The 14445-nt window shown below is 41.3% G+C and overlaps 4 non-coding genes across 4 annotated transcripts; 3 read left to right on the top strand and 1 right to left on the bottom strand.

The window, feature by feature from the left end:
- Nucleotides 1-2311: 2311 nt before the first annotated feature.
- Nucleotides 2312-2383, top strand: trnac-gca (transfer RNA cysteine (anticodon GCA)). The gene has a single exon. It is a non-coding gene; the product is annotated as a tRNA-Cys (tRNA).
- A 1032-nt stretch (nucleotides 2384-3415) lies between these two features.
- On the bottom strand, nucleotides 3416-3488 carry trnam-cau (transfer RNA methionine (anticodon CAU)). Its single transcript has one exon. It is a non-coding gene; the product is annotated as a tRNA-Met (tRNA).
- A 2928-nt stretch (nucleotides 3489-6416) lies between these two features.
- Nucleotides 6417-6498, top strand: trnal-uag (transfer RNA leucine (anticodon UAG)). Its single transcript has one exon. It is a non-coding gene; the product is annotated as a tRNA-Leu (tRNA).
- A 527-nt stretch (nucleotides 6499-7025) lies between these two features.
- trnae-cuc (transfer RNA glutamic acid (anticodon CUC)) lies at nucleotides 7026-7097 on the top strand. Its single transcript has one exon. It is a non-coding gene; the product is annotated as a tRNA-Glu (tRNA).
- The last annotated feature ends 7348 nt before the right edge of the window (nucleotides 7098-14445 follow it).

Here is a 14445-nt window from a genome sequence, read left to right on the forward strand (position 1 = left end):
CTATTTGAGAAAGCCGTGAACGTGCACTTATCCCGGCTATCTACACCTGGCTTGACATAGCTCCACCTGTTTATCCTGGCTTGGCAAACGTGCAACCGATTAAGCCGAGATGAGCAGGTCACACTAAGTCAAGCTGCGCTTTTTCACTTATCCTGGATATCTTCATTCTACTTTCGTGCAACAGGCCCCAGGGCAACTAAAGTGTATAATTAAACACGATAAATTGTACATTTTGGTGTTATTTCGTTTTTCTAAAGATATCCTAACACAATACCTGCATTAATATTGCAATTAGGTATTTATCATGACAGATTATAGAGTTTAGAATCTTGTTCCAGTACTTTTGGAATCCCGGGAGTTGTAGTGTTAATGTTGGAGACGCTACTCGGAAAGAAAGAAAATCAAAACAGCTGTTCCCTTTTTATTTAGTTGCTTGGTTTTATTTTAAATTTAGCCACCAGTTTTATCTTGTGTTAAAATCATGGCTAACATGCTATGTCTAATCGTTTTTAAATTTTTATTTTATTTCTGGAAATCAACTTGCGACCCCCCCTCTCTGGCTCGCGACCCCCCTGGGGGTCCCGACCCCCACTTTGGGAATCACTAATGTAGTTTAATGTCATTGTTTTTGTTTTTTTTGTTTTTTCCTGCAGTATATGGTGAAGGATGAGAATGTGCTGCTTGAAGACATTTAAACACATCCATGTGTTTAAATGTGTTGTCCAAAGAGTGTCGGCTCAGAGCGGCTACCGAAAGAAAGAACTGGTGGCTGTCATGTGACCTGAGGCGGGAGAGGGAGCGTCACTTGGCCGAGGAGAGTCGCCTTCAAGCAAAAATACTATTACTGGAAGACCAGTTGTTTCTGGCCACAACAGTGTTTGATGGTTAGTGTTTGGGTGTAGTTGTGGTGTGCATGTTGTCTCATTTATAACTGGTCTTATGGTTGATTGTAGTATTTGTTAAACTGAAGTAAAAGTTACCATCTTACACTTAAAGTAATGTTACCAGCAATAGTTCAGGAAGTTGAACATGAATATTTATTGTTCTGATATTCATTATGAAATGTAAGTGTCCTTCTGTGTAACAGTCTGTTTACAATGTTGCATATGTAGATTGTGATTTTGGACAGTAAAAACTAAAACAGGGACGCTACATAAAGGTAGTTATTACTTGCATTTAATCTTCAAATATGCGTCACATCGCCTGAAATCTTAGACCCTCAGGATTCAGATAAGACCACATTCAAAAAATACTATGATATAAGCAGGTAAATAACTGCAATCAAGTAATAATACTGAAAAGGAAAGCAGCAATCAAAGTGTGCAAACTTACCTGCACATTCTTACATTTACCCGGTTCGGCGACATTGTGCCATTGAGTTTTTATTTTATTTTATTTTTTATGAGTTGCCAACAGTCCAAGGAATAGTAATATCAAAGCCATTTTGTCCAAATCTAGCCATTTGTCTCACAGTCTTGAAGTTTCTGACCGAATTACAATGTAAACACGGGAAACAGTGGTTCACTTCCGCACATATTTTCCAATCTTTTTCCTCAAGCGAGAAGTCTAACTCTAAATTTGGGTGTTAACATTGTTCTGCAAAGTCTTACGATTCAAACCAGACCTCATGAGGCAATCTGTTCCCGGGATGCAGAGATGGACAGCTTGGAAGCCAATGAAGTCTGGGCATTCGATTTGGACCATCCTCGTTTCGATCAACAGTTATATCAACCAGTATCAATGTCATGTTGCGTGCATTGGTGAGCGTATTGTTTATGAACAGAGCGACTTTTAGTGATTTGTCTACTAGCTGGAAACATTATTACACACTTGTAAAGATGTTTGGAGGAAAAAAGTGGATCATGGCGGGGGAGGCAGCTGCTATATTGGTCAAAAGACCAAATAAAGAAGTAATTTCCTCTTCTGAAAGTGAAGTTTACATACATTATTACATTATAATTATTTGAGTAGTTATAGTGTGAAAACTGATTTCTGTCGGAGTTTGTAAGCAAGGGGGGAGGGTGCTGTGTGTGTGCGCGTTTGTGTGCTTCTGTGTGCTTGTGGTCGAGCATGTACTGTAACAGTGTGGATCCTTGTGTGGACCACGTTTCTGCGCTTAGTGTTGACATCTATTGTAATTAACATAAATTCAGCTGGGCCTTTATAGAAGAGTACACTGTTTTCTTTCTTTTAACTCCCTTTCATACAGTAGATGAGATTTGGATACTTTCTCAGACTGTGAAGGTAACCACATGGTGGAGGCCCAGCCATTGTTTTACTGCACCATAAGCATATCCAACATAGAGTGTGTGGGGGTATAGCTCAGTGGTAGAGCATTTGACTGCAGATCTAGAGGTCCCCAGTTCAAATCTGGGTGCCCCCTGCAACGATGTGTGTAGGTGATCATCTTTATGATAGTACTTGGTGATACTGGATAAAAGCTTGCATTTAACTAATGTTGCTTCTTTCCAGAGGCCCTTGTGCTTTCTCCCCTCTCAGACTGCTGCTGCCGTGGTCCTGCTGGACGCCCTACTATGCCCTGCACTACTACTATTATTAGTATTAGTTCCATTACCTTTACTGCTGCCATAATTACCACCAGTCCTCTTTTCTCTCTCTCTCTCTCTCTCTCTCTCTCTCTCTCTCTCTCTCTCTCTCTCTCTACTAAGTAACATTTGCAAAATTTAGTGGTGGGATTTGAACCCACACCTCCAGAGAAACTGGAGTCTAAATCCAGCACCTTAGACCACTCAGCCACACTACCTGCGCACACCATCACACCAAATCGTGACACACACACGGACCGTAACTAATGGTATGATTGTTAATGTCATTGGAAACAAACTTTTGCAAGGAAAAAGTCAATACTTTATTGAAAAAGGCCAGTACTTAATGTCTCCACCTGCTGAAGAGTAAACTTAACAGCATCTCAAATTTACTTCATCCATAAAAATAGAAACTGTGCTCATACCTGCCGTAACACCCATAAACACTGGAGCATAATACAATAAATATACTACACTACAGTACAAGTACATAAATACAGTAAAATAGAAAGTGTAAAACATGTACATTTAAAGTGCTTGTTGTGCTGTCTGAAAATTGAATTATCACTGAATAAAAGAAGAAACCTGGGTAAAACTTGTAATGGTAATGTTGTATATGGCTTCAAAACCTTTAAATGCAACTGCTGTGGCTGGAACTCAAACCTGGGATAAATGCTTGCACTGCTACGATATAAATCATAGACGAAAGGAAACACACCTGTTGTCTTTCGGCTGGACAATACAACACTCACTGCAAATCTCTGAAATAACCATAGACCCACAATTTCCATTCACATGCTTGTGCTATTGTTCAACCACCTGTCACTGTATTTTCAGCATCAGTTGTGTTTTTTTGTCTGTAAAACACCTGCCCCGTGTGAGGGTTGAACTCACAACCTTCAGATTATGAGACTGACGCGCTGCCTACTGCGCCAACGAGGCTATAAAAGCTGCTGAAATGGTCGGGAAAATTTCAGAAATACTAACAATTTGGTCTTTAATCCCATAAAAACAATGTTTCTGGAAACCTATGTACTCACACAAAGGCTAAGATTGACCCTAGATGCTTTGTCATGACCCCATGAAACAACCAGGACAAAAGACCGTGTGCAAAGGTTGAAGGAAATGCGATTATATTACTACAATAAAAGAAATGACAATTCAATGATGGTGGTAGTCAGTTTAGTCAGTGGTGAGTGTGTATGCATGGATGAGTGTGAGGTATGGTGTCAGTGATTTATGCTGGACAGTGTAAAACTAACAAAGATGAGGGGGAGAGGTGCTGGACTGAGAGACCTCTAGGGCAATCACAGATGCACAACCAATAATAAAACACTACTGAGTGAATGCGTTCAGAAAATGAAGAACATTGTTCAGAAAGCTTAATGAAGCTTCATTTGACCATAACTATTAACTACCTGAAAGAAATTAAGTCTCTGGAAATATTATGACCTAAGCAATTAGACAAAATAGTGCAACGTAATTTTGAACCGCTCCTAGAAAGAAACCATAGGTAGCCATTGAATTCGAAACTTCTGAAGTTATTGTTGATCTCAGAAACAATGATGAACGACACCATCCTATCACAACGCCCATGCTTGTTTCTTTGTTATGCAAATACTCTGGAAGTCTACTTATTAAGAGTATGCATTCCCATTTTTCCTAATTGATTGAAAAAAGCCTTCCTGAGATTGTTGATCTCAGAAATAACCAGAATCACAACTTCCATGTATGTGCTATGTGCCAGTGTTCAATCACCTGTCAATGTATTACCCGCATCAGATGTGTTTTTTTATTTTAAAACACATACCCCGTGCGAGGGTTGAACTCACAACCTTCAGATTATGAGACTGACACACTGCCTACTACGCCAACGAGGCTATGAAAGTGATTGCAATGGTTGGGAAAGTTTCGGAAATACTAACAATTTGGTCATCAATCTTAATAAAAACAATGTATGTGGAGACCTATGTATTCACACAAAGGCTAAGATCAACCCTAGATGCTTTGTCATGACCCAGAACATATTTGTCCACTTTCTCATCTTCTTTTCTCACCAATCAAACTCAAAGCTCCTTTCCATTTTTTGCCAATCCTGACAGACTTCATATCCATTTCTTGTCAATCAAAAAGGCGCCTCCTCTTGGCAACGCCCATCTCCATTTCCTACCAATCCAAACGCATTTTCTGCTTAAGAGAGACTTTGCATTTATAATTTGGAACTAACGAAGGCAAGGAGGTCTTCTCTGATATTATCTCTGGAAACAATAATAATTCATGTGCTTTGTTTGCTACTGTCGATAGGTTAACAAACCCTCCAGTACCAGTAGCATCTGAACTGTTATCTAACAAGGCCTGCAATGACTTTGCCTCCTTCTTCATAGACAAAATCCAGAAGATTAGACAAAAAATAGTCAGTGCCTCCATATCCAGTACAGGATATGTGTTGTCACAGTGTTCAAGCAAAACTAGTTCCAATATGAAAGAATTTCATACAATCAACCATAAAAACCTGTGAAGCATGCACGCTACCACTGAGCTACATCCCCTAAAGAGTGTCAGATCCAGGGGGGCCCCGTGTTATCACATTCACAGAATGAGAAGTGCGTATGGCTATGGTAGCTCCGTTCGATAGCTCAGTTGGTAGAGTGGAGGATTGTAGAGGTATAGAGCTGAAATCCTCAGGTCGCTGGTTCAAATCCGGCTCTAAGGTGCACCTTTTTTCCAGAGGCTACCTTCAAGGATCAATAAAGTGTTTTTGATTCTGATGTACAGATGGATGGTTGACCTAAAAGCACAATACTTCTTCCCGAGACATAACAAGAAACAAAAAAAAAATAGGTGTGGGAGACAGAGTTAAGCCCTGACAGAATAGAGAACTACAGACAAACCATGTGAAATAGTGCCAAGTGTGACCAGAAGAACTGGAAAAAAACTAGAACTATAAAGTACAAACCTTTCTTTAAGAAATCTTTATTGTGCTCACAAGGGCCCTTATTTATGAAATGTGCATACGACCTAAAACAGGCGTAGGACGGGGGTACGCCGATTCCTACGCAGAGTACGGCATTTATCAATTTGAACGTGAGCGTGGGCTGCGAAAAAAATCTCACGTCTGGTCCCACCTTCATGAGCCGTCTCTCTGCCTGCATATATATTTGAGTGGGATGCAGGGGACCTCTCTCTGTTACGAGCAACTGGGAGGGGCAAACGGAAGGGACCTCATGGTGGTGCCACTGCTGGACCAGGTGCGCATGGAGCACATCAAGAAGGGCACTATCAAGAAGGGGGGTGTTGTCCTGACCAAGTATGGCTGTGCCAGAGGGTCCACGTCTCTGGAATTCTTTCATTGCCACCTGACCAGGTTCATTCTGTCTAAGTAGTATGTGTTTCATGATTGTACTTTTGTTTTTGAATGGTAAATGAACCACTGTGCTGGAATTTGTAATCAAAAACATGACCTTTCCCATTTTGACAAACTGTTTTGAACACTTGAGGTATTTCAATGAAGTCTTTGGTCTTGGACAGTTACCTTGCAATCTAAAACTGTATATCCTATTGTCTCTGGAACAATAGTTGGCAGTTGGAGGAGTAATGGCTCTTTACAGTGAATATGCAAAAGAAGATGTTCATAAATTCAGCCCAGGTAAATGCTCAGCCCATATTAACACAGACCTAAACCTACTCACTTAATGCTGGTTACAATATTCTAATAATCAACAATGCCAGAGAAAAATGACAAAGAGTGACAACATTTTCCCATAAAGTATTGGCTTTTTCCTTGCGAAAGTTTTATTCCAATGACATTGACAAATATACCGTTAGTTACGGTCCCTGTGTGTCTCACGATGTGGAGAACTGATACATGCAGGTAGTGTGGCCGAGTGGTCTAAGGCACTGGATTTAGGCTCCAGTCTCTCTGGAGGCGTGGGTTCAAATCCCACCACTGCCATTTGCTGATGTTACATAGGTGGAAGACAAACCATATGTTGACTTGAATTTGTATCAGTTACATTATACTCTTATGACATAGCTTGGTGAAGTGACTAAAGTCATTAGTGGCAACGTATTAGACTCCTTGCTGAATCTGTTGTTTTTATCTTTACTGGCAATTCCCTGTTTTTAAATGAACACCCAATCTTAAGTGTTCAATGTGAAATACTCATTCATCAACAAAATTGTCGGTAACTATGACGGGGCGCATACGCTACCACTACCATCCAAAGACTGAGACTGCAGGTATATGTTATATGCCCGTATATGTTTAACGTGTTCATATGTTCTGTTAATTTTCACAATGTTTAAAATCTTCAGTTAACCTAGTCATTCTCCATTTCCCCACAGTAATCCCTCAGCTTTCTTGTGCGCACATTTTAACATCTAAAACTACGGCGCCATTCCTCGCCTAAAACAATATGAGTCATTCCAGTAAGTGAAAAGGAAACTCACATCTACAAAGACAAACATTATAGATGGGACTCCCTGATGGTCTAGTGGCTAGGATTCGGTGCTCTCACCGCCGCGGCCCGGGTTCAATTCCCGGTCAGGGAATGGTCAGGACTTGACAGATACAGATGTAACATTTGAAAGAGAAACATTTTGGTTAACTTAGATATGTCAAATTCTTCCTCATTAGTTTAACGCTAGAACCCCAACACTTTTAAAGAGTACCATTTCCTTTAAATCAGACCCCCGACAACTGATGTATCCTTTTGTCGTCTTTGATGGGTCATAAATACTTCATCTGCAATTATATCATAATTCATCTAACAATTATTTTCCTTTTTCAAACAGTAACTAAACCCCTGACCAACATTTTTTACCTGAAAACCAATGTATGTGAGTGTCAAGTAAAGTTATTGTTGGATTCAGGTCCAAATGTGGACATTTTAGTGCAATGCAAAGGTGCATAACAGATTGCTTTCTACTTACCTGGAGCGATGCAGAGCAGGGGGGGCCAACTAGTCAAGGAACAGCAAGAGACTTGGTATTTAAGAATACAAACTGACTATGTGACAGATGTGTAATCTGTCATGTCCTGCCTTCTGAAGCTCTAGCCAGGCGCCATTCCTCTTCACCATCTACACCACAGACTTCAACCACCACACAGAGTCCTGCCATCTTCAGAAGTTTTCTGATGACTCTGCTGTGGTTGGATGTATCAGCGAGGGGGACGAGGCTGAGTACAGAGCTGTGGTGGGGGACTTTGTCACATGGAGTGAGCTGAACCATCTACAGCTCAACGAAGATGGTTGACAGAGACGTAGTATTCATCCTCAGCCCTTTAAGACAGAGACGTAGTATTCATCTTCAGCCCTTTAAGACAGAGACGTAGTATTCATCCTCAGCCCTTTAAGAAAGAGACGTAGTATTCATCCTCAGCCCTTTAAGAAAGAGACGTAGTATTCATCCTCAGCCCTTTAAGAAAGAGACATAGTATTCATCCTCAGCCCTTTAAGACAGAGACGTAGTATTCATCCTCAGTCCTTTAAGAAAGAGACGTAGTATTCATCCTCAGCCCTTTAAGAAAGAGACGTAGTATTCATCCTCAGCCCTTTAAGAAAGAGACGTAGTATTCATCCTCAGCCCTTTAAGACAGAGATGTAGTATTCATCCTCAGCCCTTTAAGACAGAGACGATGTATTCATCCTCAGCCCTTTAAGACAGAAACGTAGTATTCATCCTCAGCCCTTTAAGAAAGAGACGTAGTATTCATCCTCAGCCCTTTAAGAAAGAGACGTAGTATTCATCCTCAGCCCTTTAAGACAGAGACGTTGTATTCATCCTCAGCCCTTTAAGACAGAAACGTAGTATTCATCCTCAGCCCTTTAAGACAGAGACGTAGTATTCATCCTCAGCCCTTTAAGACAGAGACGTAGTATTCATCCTCAGCCCTTTAAGACAGAGACGATGTATTCATCCTCAGCCCTTTAAGACAGAAACGTAGTATTAATCCTCAGCCCTTTAAGACAGAGACGTTGTATTCATCCTCAGCCCTTTAAGACAGAAACGTAGTATTCATCCTCAGCCCTTTAAGAAAGAGACGTAGTATTCATCCTCAGCCGTTTAAGACAGAGACGTAGTATTCATCCTCAGCCCTTTAAGACAGAGACGTAGTATTCATCCTCAGCCCTTTAAGACAGAGACGTAGTATTCATCCTCAGCCCTTTAAGACAGAGACCAACCCTGGCAGCAAGAACTCATAAATTTCAACTATTTTTTTTTTTAATTAAAGACAAATCTATACAAATACATACACATGTAATAATGTGGGATACATTATTCTCATTAACAACAGATGTCACACATGACCTTTAAGACTTTAAGAAAGGTTAACACACCTAAGTAGCCCGTATGAGCAGATGTATGAGAATAATTTAGCCTGTCTCCTACATACATTGTCCTAGGGAAAGGGGGGGGCAATTAATTTACCCAAGGGGCCACACGAGAAACAGGGGCTGTTGTGGAGGAAGAATCAAGGTAGTAAGTATTAAAAGCTAAATGTACAACGTATACGTCGATGTATATGTCACACGGAGGCCACTTGGAGAGATACCTGCTGCTGTACAAGTTGTTGATCTTCAGCTCATTAGATGGTCAGTTAGCTCCATCTAGTGGACAGATAGTAGAACTCCATCATCTGATGGGGGACTGCTCTCACACTGACTGGCTCTGGGAACAGGTTGGACTGGTTCTGACGTCTCTCTGACTCTGAAGTTATGAAGATGTCACGGCGTCATCGGATCAAATGCACATCGACTCCAGAAACTCATACGTTCTAGAATTATTCTATTAATGTTAAGAAGTAACACAGTTGTAGAAGAAAGACATCCCTTTATTCGTATATGTGGTGAGGGGAAATTCACATTGTTCACTCAGTTTGGTACATTTAATACACACTTTATAGTGAGGTATTGGCAGAGGTGGAAAATAAGGAAATACATTACTTACGTTACTGTATTGAGCAGTTTTGTTGTGTATTTTGTATTTTTGAAGTTAAAATGTACTTGACTTTAAGGTAAAAGATTGTATTTTGCTACATTACAAATCCTATTGTTACTGAGTAAAAAGAAGTTTGACTAATGAAAACTGAAAGGTAGAAAAAATAAATAAATTACACCGGCTATAACCACTACACCAGACCTGGGCATTTTTTTTGTGCCAATGTATGCAGCTTCTTCTTCTGTGGTTGCAAGGCGCAATTAAAAAGAAGTAGAAGAAGTGTAACGTGTGGGAGCGGTCGGACCCATGGATGTATTAAGAGAACGGTCTGACCTCTGTGGCGGCGAGCTGAGAACTGAATGGGAGACATTAACATGGACGGGAATCAGCTGTTATCCCTCCAAAACATCAGCTCATGGGAAAGAAAGAGAGGTCGATACAGAGCGCCGAGGTTTTAACCAGACATGGACGCACAACATCGCCACAACACTACGCCATTTTCTGAAGGGAAGTTCCAATGAAAACCACGTATCTCCAGATGTGTGTTGATGTTGAATGTTTGTGATAAACTGAAGTATGATGTCATAACAGTGTCATAAAAAAGAATAAATCTGTAAAATAAGAAGAAACTAAATGTCAAAGTTCAACTTAGTTCAGTTTATTTAAGAAGAAGACAGATCAAATGAATTAAACAAATGATTATACATGGGTTAAAAATCCCAGAGTTAGCCAAAAGCTCGCAAACCTCCCCCTGAATACAATCAGCTGTTCTCATGGCACAGGGAACATTTCACGAGTAGAAGGAAAAATGGATTAAATACAATTTCAGCAAATTTTGGACGCTAACTTGATGCCATCAGTGAAAAAGCTGAAGTTAAAGAGAGGATGGCTTCTACAAATGGATAATGATCCTAAACACACCTCAAAAGGAGGTGGGGAGGGAGCCCAAAAAGCCCAAACTTTTGCAGACGACATTCCTTTGTTTTCTGTTATTTTTTAAGTGTAAATGATAGAAATAAAATCTAACTTTTTGTGACATTTTATAGAAATGTCTAATCTGTCATTTGATGCCTTTTAGAGATTTTTCCATCTTTTCTTGGCTTCTTTATACAAATTAATACAAATTTTTACCTGGGCTGCCCAAACTTTCGAACCCCACTGTAGTTATTGTTTTTTCTTGAAGCTGCACATTCATGTGTCTCTTTGTAGTTTTGCTTATTTAAAGCTAATGCACTTGTTCAGATCAGGTTGACTTCTCTCCAGTAAGTCTGCGCTGGTGTTGTTTGAGGTGACTTTTCTTAGAAAACATTTTCCCACATTGTTCACACGAGTATGGCTTCTCTCCAGTGTGAGTGCGTTGATGATTTTTAAGGCTAGCACTCAGATATAACGTTTTCCCACAAAGTTCACACAAGTACGGCTTTTCTCCAGTGTGAACATGTTGATGATATTTAAAGCTACTGCTGTCAGAAAATGCTCTACCACATACGCTCACTGGCCACTTTATTAGGTACCCCATGCTAGTAACGGGTTGGACCCCTTTTGCCTTCAGAACTGCCTCAATTCTTCGTGGCATAGATTCAACAAGGTGCTGGAAGCATTCCTCAGGGAGTTTGGTCCATGTTGACATGATGGCATCACACAGTTGCCGCAGATTTGTCGGCTGCACATCCATGATGCGAATCTCCCGTTCCACCACATCCCAAAGATGCTCTATTGGATTGAGATCTGGTGACTGTGGAGGCCATTTGAGTACAGCGAACTCATTGTCATGTTCAAGAAACCAGTCTGTGATGATTCCAGCTTTATGACATGGCGCATTATCCTGCTGAAAGTAGCCATCAGAAGTTGGGTACATTATGGTCATAAAGGGATGGACATGGTCAGCAACAATACTCAGGTAGGCTGTGGCGTTGCAACGATGCTCAATTGGTACCAAGGGGCCCAAAGAGTGCCAAGAAAATATTCCCCACACCATGACACCACCACCACCAGCCTGAACCGTTGATACAAGGCAGGATGGATCCATGCTTTCATGTTGTAGACGCCAAATTCTGACCCTACCATCCGACTGTCGCAGCAGAAATCGAGACTCATCAGACCAGGCAACGTTTTTCCAATCTTCTATTGTCCAATTTCAGTGAGCTTGTGCAAATTGTAGTCTCAGTTTCCTGTTCTTAGCTGAAAGGAGTGGCACCCGATGTGGTCTTCTGCTGCTGTAGCCCATCTGCCTCAAAGTTCGACGTACTGTGCGTTCAGAGATGCTCTTCTGCCCACCTTGGTTGTAACGGGGGGTTATTTGAGTCACTGTTGCCCTTCTATCAGCTCGAACCAGTCTGGCCATTCTCCTCTGACCTCTGGCATCAACAAGGCATTTCCGCCCACAGAACTGCCGCTCACTGGATGTTTTTTCTTTTTCGGACCATTCTCTGTAAACCCTAGAGATGGTTGTGCGTGAAAATCCCAGTAGATTAGCAGTTTCTGAAATACTCAGACCAGCCCTTCTGGCACCAACAATCATGCCACGTTCAAAGTCACTCAAATCACCTTTCTTCCCCATACTGATGCTCGGTTTGAACTGCAGGAGATTCTCTTGACCATGTCTACATGCCTAAATGCACTGAGTTGCCGCCATGTGATTGGCTGCTAAGAAATTAAGTGTTAACGAGCAGTTGGACAGGTGTACCTAATGAGTGTATATCATAACTTTAAAGATAATTGCAAATTGTTGACCCAATTGTTAGTCTATTTCCCATCTGGAAGGGACATTTCTGGATTCAGGTGGACATTGTGGACAGAAACATTGGTGGATCTTGATTCCCACCATAGGATTTGGCCTGTATTGCACATTCCCTTCACATCCCATGCAATGTATTGCCATTGTCAAGCACATTGCCCCCCTGGTGACTTTCTTCCATGTCTCCATGTCTCCATATATTTGGGCTGACAGTTGAGAAACCTTCCCTTGTTAACTATGACATGGATGACTGAGAACCTCCTATATCATGACAAGTTTAATTCACTATATTATAATTTTTGAGACAGGTCCTACTGAACATCTGTAGGATCAGTCAGGATGGCTGAGCGGTCCAAGGCGCTGCGCTCAGGTTGCAGTCTCCACTAGAGGCGTGGGTTCAAATCCCACTTCTGACATTTAGTGTTTTCATTTGGAATTTATGTCTGAGAATAAAGAACTTAGCAGTTCTTCGTCCTTTGAGAGGGCATGAAAGTGCACGAGAAACGCAATTGCAAGTACAGCGTTTTGTGAGCATCTTTATTGTCAACACATGTAAAGTTACTGAATGTAATTTAACTGAGGGATTCTGTGAAAGTTATTTTTTGTTTTGTAAAACTTTGGGTTGTGTACAAAACAGGAGAAAAGGGTTCTTTGTTGCATCCAGGTTGTTATGTATAACAGATAAAAAGGGCAAATTGACATCATTCCATCCAATACGGGCCAGACGGGGTTGACAGATAGATTTTAAAATCCTTACAGATAAACAGTCATCGTAGCTGTTTGCAGGATTTCCGCAAAGTTTACTGAGATTAAACTGGGCCGTATAGTGGCGATTATACAAAAAGAGAGAAGTACTTCCACTCGTTGTTACCTGTTGTGGTCGCTATGGGTAACAAGAGTTCACAGTCCCACGTTTCCTTAGGGGCCCGTAGTGGATGAAATGGTAAAACATTTGGCCCTGGATGCATAGAATGCCTGCCATGTTGAGAGACAAAATTTGGGTGTCCTGAATAAAGGTTCTTCAAGTCTATCTCCCTCACCTATTTTTTTGTTTCTTGTTGTGCCTTGGCAAGAAGTATTATGCTTTTGGGTCGTCTGTCCATCTCTACATCAGAATCAGAAATTCTTTATTGATCCCTGAAGGGAAACTCTGGAAATGAGTGCTCCTTTGAGCCAGCGACCTAAGAATTTCCGCTTTGTGCCTCTACAGTCCTCCGCTCTACCAACTGAGCTATCAAAGGGAGCTAACACACTTCCCGAGCGGTCCAAGGCGCTGCATTCAGGTCGCAGTTTCCCATGGAGGTGTGGGTTCAAATCCCACTTCTGACAACAGTTGTTTTCATTTGGAACTAATGTCTGAGAGTTGATATTGGGAATAAAGAACTTAGCAGTTTTTTGTATTTAAGAGGACATGAATGTGCACGACAAACGCAATTGCAAGTACAGCGTTTTTTTGTGCATCTTTATTGTCAACACATGTAAAGTTACTGACTGTGATTTAACTGAGGGATTCTGTGAAAGTTATAACAAGGCGCTCTTCTGCAAAAGCAAAGCTGGGAGTGCTTGAGAGCCCTTTGAGGTGCAGTGAGATTTTGGGTGGGCTGAGATGCTTCGGGTGTGTTTAGGTGAGAGCCCAAATATTTGTTGAACAACAAAGACAAGACGGCGATCAGGTGGTGGCACCGGGGTATTGAAGTCCATGCAACCAATGGATATGATTAAAACCTGTATCCAGCCCAACCACTTACCAATCACATCACTAGAAAGTCAGCATTACTACAGGGTCCTGACAGGGTAGTGGATGTCGATTTGTCAAACTGGACAGTAAACCGTTAATTTTCCTCAAGAACGTTACTTTTCATGGTACTGTCGACCACTTTTTAAAGCAGATCACCAGTGATATCTCACCATGGAAATTAGGCTGAGGGCCATATTCTCTTGATATTCCTTTTCAGAGTGTTCACCGTTGTGTCAACAGCAAAGAGTTAGCAGAGGATGTTTTTGATCTATCAAGCTCTGGGTTATGGGCTCAGCACGCTTCCACAGTGCCACTCTGCTGAGAATCAGCCCAGATGGGGACTTGAACCCACAATCCCTAGCTTAGGAAGCCAATGCCTTATCCATCAGGCTACTGGGGCTTTACATTAACCAAGAACACCAGTTCAGAAGAAATATATTTACAGTTCTGGAGATGTAATGAAACAGTAACCTTCACCTTTG

The sequence above is a fragment of the Etheostoma spectabile genome, unplaced genomic scaffold, assembly GCF_008692095.1.
Source record: "Etheostoma spectabile isolate EspeVRDwgs_2016 unplaced genomic scaffold, UIUC_Espe_1.0 scaffold00001541, whole genome shotgun sequence".
In the NCBI taxonomy this organism is placed as follows: Eukaryota; Metazoa; Chordata; class Actinopteri; order Perciformes; family Percidae; genus Etheostoma; species Etheostoma spectabile.